This window comes from Rhinolophus ferrumequinum, chromosome 10, assembly GCF_004115265.2.
Source record: "Rhinolophus ferrumequinum isolate MPI-CBG mRhiFer1 chromosome 10, mRhiFer1_v1.p, whole genome shotgun sequence".
NCBI lineage: Eukaryota > Metazoa > Chordata > Mammalia > Chiroptera > Rhinolophidae > Rhinolophus > Rhinolophus ferrumequinum.
Window position 1 is genome coordinate 5,942,446 of NC_046293.1, and position 14,194 is coordinate 5,956,639.

General features: G+C 51.6%; 1 protein-coding gene across 3 annotated transcripts in view; it reads left to right on the forward strand.

Annotated features, from left to right (window-relative positions):
- Nucleotides 1–4,870: 4,870 nt before the first annotated feature.
- The window catches only part of TCF20 (transcription factor 20), a 92,998-nt gene continuing 83,674 nt past the window's right edge, over nucleotides 4,871–14,194 (forward strand). For 2 of the 3 annotated variants that reach the window (XM_033116300.1, XM_033116301.1), the window contains exon 1: nucleotides 4,871–5,173. The gene's annotated coding sequence lies outside the window, so the exon portion shown is untranslated. The remainder of the gene's footprint in view (nucleotides 5,174–14,194) is intronic. The other variant, XM_033116299.1, reaches the window with a different exon arrangement.

Genomic DNA, 14,194 nt, shown 5'->3' on the forward strand with positions numbered 1-14,194 from the left:
TGCCTGGCGTCAGATTCCAGCTCTGCCCCCTCCTAGCTGCTCTGGGCCTCAGTTTCCTCATCTGCAAGACGTGGTAATAGTCCACCTCATAGGGCTGTTGTAAGGGTTACGTGAGTTAAGGCAGGTGAAGTGCTTAGAATATGCCTTTGTCACTACTGTGGTTAGATCACTTCATTTTCACTTTAACTCTTTGTAGTTAAATAAGTGACTCAGTGGGGGCTCGAGCCAGAAGGCTGAGTTCAGATCCCAGCTCTTCTGATTGCTGGCTGTGCGACTGCAGGCAAGTCTCTTTAACCTCCCTGTCCCTTTCCTTTCTGGACAATGAAGGTGACAATCCCTGCCTCATAAGGTGGTTGGGAGTAGTGAATGGGGCCTCCTAGGTAAGGGACCCAAGTCCCTGGAAGCAGGTAGATCACTCGGCCACTCCTCCCACCCACTACAATTCCCAGGAGAAGAAATTCAGACTCAGACACACATTGGTGAGGCCAAGCTGAGCCCCTAGCTCAGTGACCTGTGCTGGGCCACCATGCCAGGGGCTGCCCAGGGAGAGTCATGCCACAGCAGCAGGAGTGCCGAGTGGGTTAGGGGGTGATCTCCCATGCGGCCGGCCTGCAGGACCTCCAGCTGTTCAGCTGTGTCTCTTCCTGTGTCCTCTCTCTGCTCACCTGTGGGAAGACACACAGTAACTGCCACTTGCTGGGCAGGCCACGGTCTTCCAGGCATGGGGTCCGAGAGCCCACCATCTGCACACTGCCCAGTCTCCAGGGCTTTAACATGATACTTGTGGGGAGAGGCTAGCGCCGACCCTGCTGTCCTTTCTCGTCTCTTTCCCTGTGCACCGGCAGACTTTGGGACCCACCAACTGTCTGCATCCATCCATCTTTTCAGTGCTTACCAAGTGCTGGGAAGCTTGGTGGTTAAGAGTACAACCTCTAAGGACCTGGATTCAAATCCCAGCTTGGCCTCTTCCAAGCTGTGTGACTTGGGACAAGTTACTCAAACTCCCTGTGCCTCAGTGGCCCTATCTATAAAGTGGGAGTGATAACAATACCAACCTCATCAGGTTGTTGTAAACACAGTGTCTGTTTATGGTAAGCCTGCATTCCTCTGGGCTGTATCATCCTTTTAATGTTATCATTTTTGTGGATATGGTTTCATACCCTGCATAGGATGTTGGAGACCCCCGGGGAGGCAGAGGTGTCTGCCCTGCAAATGCTCACAGTCCCATGGGAGAGATGGACATAGTCACACAAATAGCCCAATGGGAGCTGAGGAAGGAGCCACACCTTCCATCCTGGAAGAATGGGGTGGAGGGCAGGGTTGAGGGGGGAACCTTCTGAACAGAGGTCACTGTGAGACCCTATGATACAAATTGATACTAAACATGTCACAGACACACAGCCCTTGCAGGATCCCACCCTTGCCCTCCTCCGCAGCCTCACCTGTCGTTCCCCTAGCCCTGCACTGGGCACAGCCCTCCTGGGAAGAGCAGCTGCCTGCCCCACACTGCTAAGTCTTGCTATTCCCTGGCCCTCTGTTTGGAGCCTCCCCGGCCCCCTTAGCCTTAGAGCTGGCCCTCACCTTGCCCCAGAAAGACTTATTCTGAGCCCCTATGCCCTCTCCATCAGGGCTGACAGCCTAGCACACAGCAGGTGCTTGGCATGGAATTAAGGCGTGTCACAAAAGACCAGGCCACCCCTGCTGTTGGTGCACTCTGCATCCATCCGCTTTGTGTGTGTGTGTGTGGGGGGGGAGGGAGTGCCTGGCTTGGGACAGGCGCTGCAGGATGCTGTGGGGGATTCCCCACTCTGGTAAGCCAAGGCTTTTGTCAGTTGCCTGGAGGACTGGGAGCTGGAATTCCAGGCCCCCCTGTTGATGTGCTCGAGCTCGAGCTCGCAGGAGGAGAGGAAGGAGAGCGGGGGCCCTGAAGGAGAAAGGTGAGGGCTGCATGTGTGCTCAAGAGAGCCAGCGAGTGAGAGGAAGGACATCCGCCTGCCGCTGCAGGCAAGACACCCGGCTCACTTCGCACAAGTCACTGATCTGCCAAGCAGGGCCAGTCTCCTCAATCAATCCGCTCTGACAGGAGGTAGCGGAATAGTGACCTAGAGGCGGAAGGCTCCATTTGTAATCCCGGAGTGGCCCAGGCGCCTGGAGGAGGGCAGAGGAGTTTGTAATAAAGGGAGTGACACAGGGTTTCCAAAAGCCATCTCTAAGCCAGAGAAGGAGGGAAAGGATTCATTTTGTTTCTGGAATTGAAACCCCTGATTGACTTCAGTAAGTATTTTTCGAGTGGACTGGGTTAGGAGACAAGAAAACAACAACAAACCTGCCTTTCTCTTAAAGTGTGGAAGGAAACACAGGATTCTGGCAGATGAGACAATGAGAGAACAATGGAAGATGCCCATGTGATCAAAGAGGAGGGGGTTCCCAGTTCCTGAGCTCTGACCACTGTGGTATCTTGAGCAGTGACTTAACCTCTCTGAGCCTCAGTCTGCTCATGTGTCATATTGTGTCCATTTCACAGAACTGTAGCTGTTGTTAATAAGTGCCTGAACTGAATTTTTTATGAAAATCTCTAGATTCCCATAACACCTATGTTATGAGTCATATTACCCCCATTTTAAAGCTGAGGCAATCACGGTTCAAAGAGGTGAAGTAAATTGTCTGAGGCCACACAGCCCAAGAGTACTCCCAAAGTGTCTGTTGGCCATAACATGGACACACGTTCTTTTTCCACATGGTACTAAAAGGGAAAGTGATAGGCCGCCAGGAGTGAAGAAGCAGAGGCTGGCCTGGCCCTAGGATTGTAAGTTTCCAGGTGGAGGTCGGCTGGGCAGTGTTTCAGCAGGGCCCAAAGGGGGCTTTAGGGTCAATCCCAGCACAGGAGGCAGGAGCATGCAAGAGCCTGGACTCCAGTTATCTGACTGCATGCTTTCCCTTTTTCACCATGCGTTTCACGTTCCAGTCCCTCAGTCTGAAACCTGAGTGAGCTGAGGAAGAGGGGAAAGGATGGGAGGAGTGACAGGGCAGGAGACTGTAAGGAAAAAGGCCTCCCTTCGCTTCATGGGTTCTGAAGAAATTGAGGGTGCCCTCAACACTCAGGGTTCAGGAAGGTCTCCTGCTTCCTTCTGTGTTTGTCCAGAAAACAACAGGTCTGTGCTGAGGGTCCCCCCAACCTTTCCCTCTGCAGCCCTGATCCAAGCAGAAGCTAGCACTGGTCTTTTAAAAGACTTGGTGCCAAAGAATTTGAAAATGAAACTCACAGAACAATGGAAACAGCCAAAGGGCAGGGCCGGGCGGCCTGCTCAGCTCTGCCCGGGAAGAGACGGGCACCCTGCCTGACATGCAGGAGGTGTTGGGAACCAAGTCTCCCAGAATAGCCCTGACCTGCATTGGAGCGGGCCCCCACTTTGTGAGACTGGACAAATGCCAGGAGAAATCACTGCCTTCCCCACTCACCTCCTGAGGTGCCAGAATCAACTCTAGCCCTGTCTAGGATCCCTATGTTGGGGGCAGGTGTGGCCACAGCCAGGACCCTCCGTGGGTGGCCTGAGGCAAGGCAAAGTGTTAATGTGTCTGGCTAGGTGGGGTGAGAGGTGAAAAGGGTAGAGCCAGGCCCTGGGGAGCTGTGTACCTCAAATATACTGAAATCTGGGCCCCAGGCCACACCTGGTTCTTATCAGCCTCCACCTGCTGCCCAAAGCACTCCCCCAACTCCAATTTAAAGTCAAGTGGGTTGCTTCAGGAAAGGAACTACTCCAACATCTAGGGCGGATGGGGGCCTACTTTAGAATCAGCAATTTTGGCCAACATTAGGGGCATCCAGTCCAAACTGTCTCCTGTTCCCATTGTACCAATGGGAAACTGAGGCCCAGAGTGGGGAGAGAATCTGGCCAAGTCTCTGGGTGAGTCACAGGCAGGATGACACACTCTAAACACATCCTATCCTCACTGGCCTCACTTTTGAAAGCAGTGGGTCACAGAGCACAAACATCTCAGTGGTGTTTCTGCAACTGAGATTTTCTTTAAAAAAAAAAAAAAAATTCAAGCCAGCCCGTTGCTCCATAAAACATACATGAGATTTGCAAAGGAAGTCTGGGAACAGCCTGAGGCCCTGGCACCACAAATCCTCCACCTTATCTCCAAATTAATTCTGGACTCTGGATCCAGCCAACCAGGCATTGTAGGTTTTAATGCTGCCTGCAAGGCGAAGACAACTGGCGTTTGGTGAGCATCTATTTTACATGTGAGGTTGGTGGGCTTCCCCACTCCTCGCTTAATAGAAGCGGAGGAAACTGAAGCCCCAAGTCATTCATCCAAGGACACGGGGCCACGGGGCTGAGGCGGCAAAGGAACCAGGCCTCCCGGGCCCTGAGGGCGTTTGGCGGGCAAAAGCCGCCCCCATGCCCGGCCCTACTGTAAAGCAGGTTACCGGGAAGAGGTCAGGCCTTGGCCCCGCGGGCTCCCCAGGCTGCCAGAAACGCGATTCTGGCGTTGGAGGCTCCAGGGAACTCCAGAAATCCCAAAGAGAGATTCCGAGCCACCAACTCCCCAGAAAGTTGGCTCACGGCCACTCCCAGGACGGACGGCCGAGAGCTGCGGGCCAAGATAGCACTGGGCGAGCGGCGAGAGGCGCGCGCTGCGCCCCGCAACTGCCAAGGGGAACCCCGCGCAACCCCGGCCGCCGGGCGGGGGGTCTCCTTGGCCCCGGCCTGGCGCGCGCAGGCCTCGGCGGCGCCGCACGCGGGTGGGCACGCGCGCGCCCGCCGGCCCCGCCCCCTGTCGCCCCGCCCCCGCCGCGCGCCCGCCCGCGCGCCGCGGCCCAGAGCTTCCTCATTGGCCGCGCGCCGTCACCTGACGCTCTGTTATTTCCTGTGTGTTGGGAGAATGGAGAGAAAAAACCCCGAGCCGAGCCGCTTTCGGCCCCTGCGAGGCGGCCGCGGCCTCCGCCGGGGGAGCCCGCCCTGAGGCGCGCCCGACCGGGGAGCGAGCGCGCGGGCCGGAGCGAGCCTCGGGGGGCCGCTGCCCCGGCCCGCTCCGCCGCCGGCCCGGGCGCCCGAGCTGGAGGCGGCGGAGGTTCCCCCACCCCCACCCCGCGCAGCGCCGCCCGCCGCCGCTCCCTCCCCTCCCGCCCCCGGCCGAAGCCGAGGGTCCGGGCGGGGGGCTCCCGCAGGTAACAGTCGCCCGGCCTGGAGGGGGAGGGGCAGGGGTCAGGACTGAGAGGTTGGAGCCAGGCCGGGATGTCCGGCCTCGGGGTTTGGGGGCAGAGGTCCTTGCCTGGCCCGACCCAGGAGTGCTGAGCCCCCGGGACTCCGAGGCTGGGACTCGGGGTGCTCGGGGGGAATGGCCCGGCCTGACCTGGAGCGCAGAGAGGAGCGGCCTGGCCTGCTCTAGGGTTGCCGAGGGGGAAAGGGCCAGGCCTGGTATCAGGGTGCTAAGGGGTCTTGGTCTGGCCTGGGAGTCCCGCAGGGCTTGGGCGCCGGTCCTAGTCTGAGGGTGCCGGGGGGAAGGTACCTGCTCGTCGCGGCCTCGGGTGCCAAGAGGGCGGGTGCGAGCGGGCGGCGCCTGGGTGTCGGCGGGGTCAGCGCCGCCCGCCCCGGGGCCCCTGGCCGCCTCGGGGGTCCAGCTGCGCTGGCCTCTTCGCTGCGGGTCGGGGGCGAGACTGGCGGGAGGAGGGCCGGGCTTAGGGCGGGGAGGGGCCGGCTGAGCGGACGCGAGCGGCACCGGGGCGTCCGGGAGTCGGAGCGCGCCCCGGCTGCGGGAGGGACGGGGGCATGTTTATTGCCTTGTGAACACCTGAAGCCATGTGGACGCGGCTGCTTCTCGCCTGTTGGGGGCGGAGGGCAGGTACCCGCTGGCGGGGCGCAAGGTCCGAGCGCTGGGCGGGGGAGTATAGCGCAGGATACACTTCCTGCGTGGGGTTTTCTCCTCCTCCCCGGCCGCGGTGAGCAGGGCGGGTGTTTGATCCGGTGGTCTCCTCGTGCCAGCGAGCGCGCGTTTGGGGGCTGGCGGCTTTCAGCTTCCCGTCCCTTTTTGGGTGGAAAGTGGTGTTGAAGGAGAGTGGCTGATCCGGCCCAGCCCGCTCTGGCAGAGGCGGGAGGTGGAATGTCTCCCGTGCGCCGGGTTGGGAGTGGAATTAAGTGAGTTGGGGCGGGGGGTGGGGAGCGGTGCCGAGGAGCGGCCGCCTTCCTGGGCCTATGGGTGTAGATTATTGACTTTTTGTGATGGTGGATACTTGCACTGTCTGCCTGTCAGTGTGAAACCCTTTAGTTTGCCTTCAGGGGACAGACAAATATTAGGATGCCCTCCCCTTTCCTCTTTGGATTGTGTTTTTTTTTATGGGGGGGTCCTCTCAAAGATTAGATGACTCTGGTAACTGCTGTAAAATGGATGGAATTTTCGAGCTATTATCTAACAGGCAGATCTTGGATGATAATTGGACCCTTATGTTAACAGCCCCAGTGAAGAGTTTTATAAAGCATCTTACGTGGGGTGGCAGCTTCCTAGAGTGGGAAATTGCACTGAGGTCCGACCTGGAAACCAGGAATCTACTTCCGGCTTTGCACCAAATAAACGATCCCTCGCCAGTTACCTACTCTCCCAAGGCTCCAGTTTCCTCGTCTGTTAAATGAGGACTCTTCCAGGTCAAGATATTACAGGGTTTTGGGGTAGTTTTGTTTTGTTTTTGTCTCTCTTATCTTGTGCTTTTGTTTTAGGCAGAGGCTATCTTCCTGAGAAATAAAGGCTGTACCTTACCTGGCTTTTAAAATCCTGTCTCACTTTTTAGCTTCCAGCCCCTTCCTTCTCCAACGGAGCATAAGACTTGGTCAGGGTACAGTTTTTCCTCAAATTCCAGATGTTCTTTTGTGCTTTTCAGAAAGTATGTTATATTCTAGCTTATGTTGAATGTGCCCTGTATTTTTTGTCTTTATACAAGAAGTTAACGGGGAAAAAAGATTTCAGAGAACATTGATTACTTGGAGCTGTGGATAATGCAGGTGTGTTTGGGTCAGTGTGTGTTGTTGGCTCCAAGGACTTCCAAGATTTTTCTATGCAAAGGATTTTGGAGGGATTTATTTCAAGTTCTTTAAAGGGCTATTTGGCATTTGGCTAATTTGAAATGTCCAGTTTCGGTATTCTCCGAAAAGGGATAAAATGGAATTCCATAATATCAACTGTGAAATGGCATGCTAGTGGAATTAACTAGCACCTCAGGGTGCACTAATTATTTGCATCCCCAATTTATTCCTTAATGGTAGCCGGATGCTTCTCTTCGATGCTGAAGAACCCCAATTAGTGTCAGTGATTTTTATGGCGTGTGAGGGCCTTCGGCCATGCTTCTGACTGGGTCGTCCTTTTAGCCCAGCCTCAGAAGTGGGTCTTTGTCTTAAATTTCTAGTACTGTGATGCTCGAAGGACATGTGCCTAATGCGGTGTAATAGTCTTCCTTAGATCGCTTTAGTTCCTCTGTACAAACACAGTTTCAAAAAGGGTGTCAGCACTGAGAGGTGCGTTCGTGATGTTGCCTTTGGGGACGATGGGCAGAATTTTTCTTGTATCTTAACATCAGGCCTGTCACATAGGTAGACACTTTTATACGCGGCTATGCAGATTAATTATGTGGAGTTTCCCAAAACAAGCAATCTCTTCTATGTTGGTATTTAAATTGTGACCTTGTGTTTGGTGTGGGGTTTTTAAAACCCTAGTTAGTTACATTGTAACAGTTATTACCTACATTTACCTTTGTGTTTCAAGAAAAGGTTATTATTCTACAAAGGTAATTTGTGTGTATGTGTGTGAGAGAAGGTTGCCAAGGTAGTAAAGTGTCAAGAGACATATTTTAGGTTTTATAACCTTTTAGTGGTATGGAATGGAGTGTAGTAGAAATCACTTCTTTTTAGATCAGGAAATGAGAGTTGGACTTCTCCTGGTGAGTTTAATCTTCTCTTCTTATAGGTGGGAAAGGGTGCTAACATTTGTGGGGGGTGTGTTTGTGTTTGAATCCAGTATGCCAGGTTCTGTCCGAGGTATTTTGAGTTGCCTTACAAAATCCGCCCAGTAGACCTGAGACGTCAATTATCTCTCCTTTCCTGAGAGGTCATAGGGTTAGCGAGGGGGCAGGATTTGGATGTGAGCGGCCTCTCCCCTTGGCCACAAAGCCGTTACCAGGACCCGTTGTAGCTCAGTGCCTGCTCCTGCTAGATTGGCCTTGGAATCCGTATTTCATGCTGTGTCCCCCTTCCTTTTTAAAGTCATAGTGAACTTGAAATCTGGACTTGGAGAAAATACTGGAAAGCATGGTTTTTGTGACTGTGCCATGTGAGTCACTCTGGGAATTTTTCTAAACTTTCACTTTCCCCACACCTGGCCAGTTTTGCAAGTGCACCTGAGATTTAATCTAAAAGGTGTCTGTCTCTTTCATACCCAGTTCTGCCATTCTATCTTGAGCTGAAAACTTCTTTTATCAGCTCAAAGAGTGATATAACGTGGAAGGGGCTGTCTCTCCGTCTGTTACTGGTTTACAGTGCACAAGAATCCTATTATCTGGTGACCGCTCTCAGTTTGACCAGATGAGACTGGAAAGGTACGTTTACAAAAGACAGTCCTCTTCCCAGTGTGCCTTAGGCTCTCTTCCTCCCGGGCTTGTGTTCAAGACACCTTAGTGCTCGTTAGATCTGTCTGAGGCTTCTGACTCTGCTGCCTTCGTTATCTTTTTCTGGAGGTAAGAGTAACAAAATAAAGCAAAACAAAGCCCATTTATGTTGGAGCAGAACTGTACATCAAAGTTTACATTTGAAATATATTACAGTTGACCTTGAACAATATGGGCGTGGGGGCTGCTGATCCCCAACCCCCGGCACACTCAAATCTGTACACTCGAAAATCTGCGTGTAACTTTAAAAAAGATTTTTTTTTAACTTTTATTTATTTTAAGTGTTTTTCCAGAACCCATCAGTTCCAAGGCAAGTAGTTGTTTCAATCTAGTTGTGGAGGGCGCAGCTCACAGAGCTCACAGTGGCCCATGCGGGGATCGAACCAGCAACTTTGTTAAGAGCAACGCATTCTAACCAACTGAGATAACCGGCCTCCCCTGCACATAACTTTTGACTCCCGGAAAACTTCACTAATAGCCTACCGTTGACTGGAAGCCGTACCATAACATAAACAATCGGTTAACATGTATTTTGTATGTTAAATGTATTATATACTGTATTTTTTATAATAAAGAAAGATAGAGAAAATGTTATTAAGAAAATCATAAGGAAGCAAAAATAAAATTACGGTATTTACTGAAACAATCTGCAGGTAAGTGACCCGCACAATTCAAACCCATGTTGTTCAAGGGTCAATTGTATAATGAAATGAAGGCTTTCATAGTAAATGATTTGGTCCCCTCACACTGAGACTGGATAGTTTTTTATTATTAGGCTGCTGAAAGTCCTCTTAATACCTGTGGTACCTGGAGTGTGGGTGAAAAGATTCTCGTGGGGACAAACACAGTCAGGACTTTCTGTGCTGGAGCTCTGTTTGCTTTGTAAATAATGCACATGACCCAGCAGGTAGATGAACCGTAAAGTGATTTATTGGTTTGTCTGTGGCTTGTTATCTGATGCTTCGTTGTGGGGAAGTTAAGAAAGAGAAAACATTAGCTACAAGGGGAAATATTCGTGTTGCAGTTTGTGCATGGAAGCTGTTCTCTGGGCAAGTGTGGGAGTTCATTGTAACACTCGACTGTCAGCCTGATTGGAAGATGGTTCTATGTTCGAACATCACGTCCCTGAACGTGGATTAGGAAGGTCTTCTGTGTGTCGTGTTCTAATTTTCATTAACAAGTATTGATAGGCGCTGTTCTAAGCACGGGAGAGGCAGTGGTGGGCAAGATAGGGAAGGAGCCTGCTCCGGAGACGAGACTGAACAGGGAGTAACTAAGGATGTCAGCTGGTGATAACAGCTATGAAGAGACTAGAAAGACAATATGGGAGTGACTCGGGGAACGCTACTTCAGAGGAGTCATGAAAACGTTGCCTCTTCTGAAGCCTTTTCTGCCAGCAGGCCAGTCAGACTTGATCTGTGGGATAGGTGAAAATGGCATTAAGCAAAGTAAAGAATTTGCTTTAGCCCTGAGCATCTTAAGAGGTAAATCCAAAGAATAGAAGTGGGTTGATTGAAGTCTTCCTTCTGTTTATATCTTTATACTTTGTGAATGGGGACCTGGCTCGAAAGAGCTTAAGAGAAATCATTAGCAGTACCTCGGAAAGGGTATGAAAGAGGAGTGTTGTTTGCTTTTTAAAAAATCGTTCCAATAAAAAAATGTAGGGATGTGTTAAAATATTGGTGAGTGCTAGGCATTGTTAGAAACATCCTTTAGCCGTGTGCATGTTTCTTTGTTGGGGAGTTGGGTTGGGGTGTTACAATCATCGTCCTTTGTTAAAGCTTCAAATGAAGCCAGCAAATAAATAGGAGTAACATCTGTATGCAGAGCACTCTTCAAGGTATTGCTTCAAATGAAGTGACTGAGTGGAACTTGAGTGGGGGCGCTGTCGAACGAAGCAGGGATAGCTGACGGGGGGCTCTGGGTAGGGAAGGAAATAGTACAGGTCGGGCAGGTCGTCTTTGTTACCCATCACCCAGAGAGTTCATCCTCCCAGCCTTTCCAGCTCGCTGGCTGGCGTCCTGCATGTCTTCACCCACTCTTTCTGTGCTCTGGTGATAGAGTTATATGGAGAGCTGAAAGAAACCTAAGAAATTGGCTAGTCTAGCCCTTTGGCTTTGCGACTCAGGAAAGATGCTGAGGAGGTGGAGACTTGCCCTAAGTTATGCGGCTTTGACAGTCAAGGACCCTGGGCTTTGCTAGGCTAGTGTTTTTCCACCACAGCCCATGCTCTCACCAGAGGATTGATATTTCACAGTTGCTCTTGAATAGAAAAAGAAAGGAAGCCTCTGGGTGCTAATGTACTCACTTAGGAAAAGGCTGTGTAGTTCCACTCTTAAAAGCCGGAGGAAAGACAGCACATCGGTCTTGAAAAAGCAGAGTATGGACAGAGAAAATTGTTACTTTTCACAGAGATACGCAGTGTTGGTTTCTTAGGCCCCACTGAGACATAATCTCATCCTGATTATGTCTTGGTCCAGAGTGACGACTGGAAAAGCTCTTTGCCACATTTAGCATTAGTTGTGAAGTTAGAATAAGGCCCTTTAGATGTAGGGGAAATTTCTGATCTGTGGCTAAAATTGAGTTCCAGAATTCAAGAGGTTAGGCCCTCGCAGTCCTGAGGTTTCACCGCCAGGCCTCAGTTTCAGGGAAGCTTTCACTTCTGCTTCAGAAGCGCCCTAAGTATGAAGCATCACTTTTGAGCTTATTCGACTGTGCCTGAGAACAGTAGGGACTCTTGGAGCAGGGCTCCTCCCCCGGACATTTCCAGTTGTGTCCCTTTGGCAGTAATGAGAGAGGGCACTCTGCTGTAAAGGTCCATGTGACGGGCACTTTATGGAGGCAGCAGAGCATGTGACGGAAGATGTGTGACCTCAGTCTGGCTCTGTCACTTATCCACAGTGACCTGCATTTTCCCTGAGCCACAGTTTCCTCGTCTGTAAAATGGAGCTACACCTTCCTCGGGCCATTGGGAAAAGGAAGTAAAATAGGCAAACCGTACGAGTACAGTGTGGAGTGCAGCCCCTCTCGGTGACACTAGACCGGTAGTTGTCCATGACACAGGCATTGCCCGCTGTGCTGTGTGCCGAGGCACTGGACTGCAGCAGGGCTGCTTCCTGCCCAACCTATTGCTATTATGTCCTCCAACATCTGCCCAATAGAGGAGGGCAATTAAACAGGCATATCAGGAGTGCTCTCCTGGGGGAGTGCAAGGTGCTGGCCCAAGACACGTGACCCTGACTGAGAAGGTCAGCCAGCCTCCTCCAAGAGGACCCTTTACTTCCTCGTCACCCACTTGTCTCGGCTCCCTCTTCCCGTCTGTTGGCTCATTCCTCCCTTCTCCTTGACCCTGGGCCTTCTCTGGACTCTCCCCAGGCGCTCTTGGATCTTCCCCGGCTTCCTGACTGTCCACAAACCGACGACCCCACGTTGATACCTTCAGCCCGACCTCTCCCACCTCCTCCACCTCCTGCTCGACGCTGCCGCGCGCACAGCTCCCCAGTAACTTGAGCGTCTTCCTCACAAACACACTCCTCCATTTCCCCTCCTGCAGAAGTAGCTTTACGACCCGCCTAGTTTCTCCAGTCAGAGCCTCCTCTTCTCTCAGCACCCTCCACATGTCATCCATCGCCACGTCACCGGCAGTGCTGTTTCAGAAGCTGGCAGGAAATTGTCCCTCTGAGCCGCCACCTTCTCCTACCTGGAACACTGTGACTGCCTCTTGCCATGGCCTCCCCATTTCTACTCTTTTATTCCACTTGGCCTAGAATAGCCAACAGTCACCGGTCTCCTCCACTTAAGATCTTTTAACGGTTTCACGTAGCACTTAGGAGAAAATCCAGACTCCATGCTGTTTCTCAAGGCCCGGAATACCCCGGCCCCTGCCTGCCTGTCTGACCGCCTGTCCTGCGGCTTTGGCTCGCCGTCCTCCAGCCACATTCTCTTTCTCTTAGTCTCCTGAAGGGGCCGTGCTCATTCCTCAGGCCAGCCCAGCCTTTTCTCATCCTTCAGGATATTTGTTGAATGGATAAACAGCATGAGACAGCGGGTGGGGTAAGGAGGAAAAGTGTCCTTGGAAGAGCTGAAAGAATGAGTTTGGCTGTGGCCTAGGTGGAATTACTCAAGCAAAACAGCTAAGCGTCAGGCAGCCAGCACTCAGATACACTGCTGAGGAGAGTATAAAATGATGCCACTACTTTGGGAAAACAGAAGTTTCCTAAAAAGTTGAACGTGTGTCTACCCTGTGATCTAGAAGTTCCATTTCTAGATACTTATCCGAGAGAGGTGAAAATGCTTGTCCACATACAGGCCTTGTACAAAAACGTTCACAGCAGCTTTCTTCATGATTGCCCCAAACTGCAAACAGCCCGATGTCCACCCGAGGGACAGTGGATAAACACACTGGTATGTTTGTACAGTGGAACCCCACTCCGCAATAAAAAGGAACAAACTACTGGTACGTGTAATAAGGATGGGTCTCACACACACTATCTGAGTGGAAAGCCAGACACAAAAAGTACACGGTGCGTGATCCCATTTATAACACATTCTAGAGTAGACAAAACTCTGCTACTAGAAATCAGATCAGGGGTTGCTTCTTGGCTGCGAAGGGTTTGACTGGGGGGAGGGAGACAGGAGAGAACTTTCTAGAGTGATGGAAATGTTCTCAGTCTTGATAGGCATTCATCGATTCTGATTGAATCATATACTGTATGTAAATTATACCTAAAAAGAATCTAGGAATTGCCCTAGATTCCTTCCCCCCACACACACTCTCAACGTTGAATCTCCCAGCAAGTTCTTTTCACTTTATGTCCAGAATATGTCCTGAATTTGTTCTCTCCGATCCCAAGCACCATCCCCTTATCTGGACTACTGTATTAGTAGCCTCCTGACTGGTTTTCTAATCCCGTTTTTACCCTCTTCCCAAATCATTTTTTCTTTTATCAGCTAAAATGGTCTTTAAAAATCCAAGTTGGATTATGTCAGTTGTCTTTGTCCAGCCAATAGCTTCTCACTGCTTTCGTGGGGGCCAACAGGGCTCTCTGACCCCTGCCTCCCGTGGGCCCCTCTGACCTGGCTGCCTCCTTGCTCCCTAAGTTGCAGCCTCTTTGACATTCCCGCTGTTTCTCGACACCTCCAGCTGTTTTCTACCTCAGGCTCCTCCCTCTGCCTAGAGCGCTCTGCCTCCCAAATGGGTGAGAGACTTGTTTCTGTTTGTCATTCAGATTCAGTTTAAATGTTTCCTCTGAGAGGTTTTCTGTGACCCTCCCTGTCTGAAGTAGTGCCCCATGCATCACCCTGCTGGGTTTCTAAATTAGATCACCATCTGAAATGGTCTTTTATTTATTTGCCTGTCTTCTCCTAGGATTCAGCGTGGCTGTTCGCTGCTGTACACTTCATATCTGCAGCAGTGTTTGGCCCACAGTGGGCCCTGTGTACTGACTAAGCGAGGGCGGTGATGGGATAAGAACTGTTCTGGAGGCACGCTTGTGAGGGCGAAGGAGGGTCCAGGAGAGTCAGGACCTTCGCCTTGGTAAC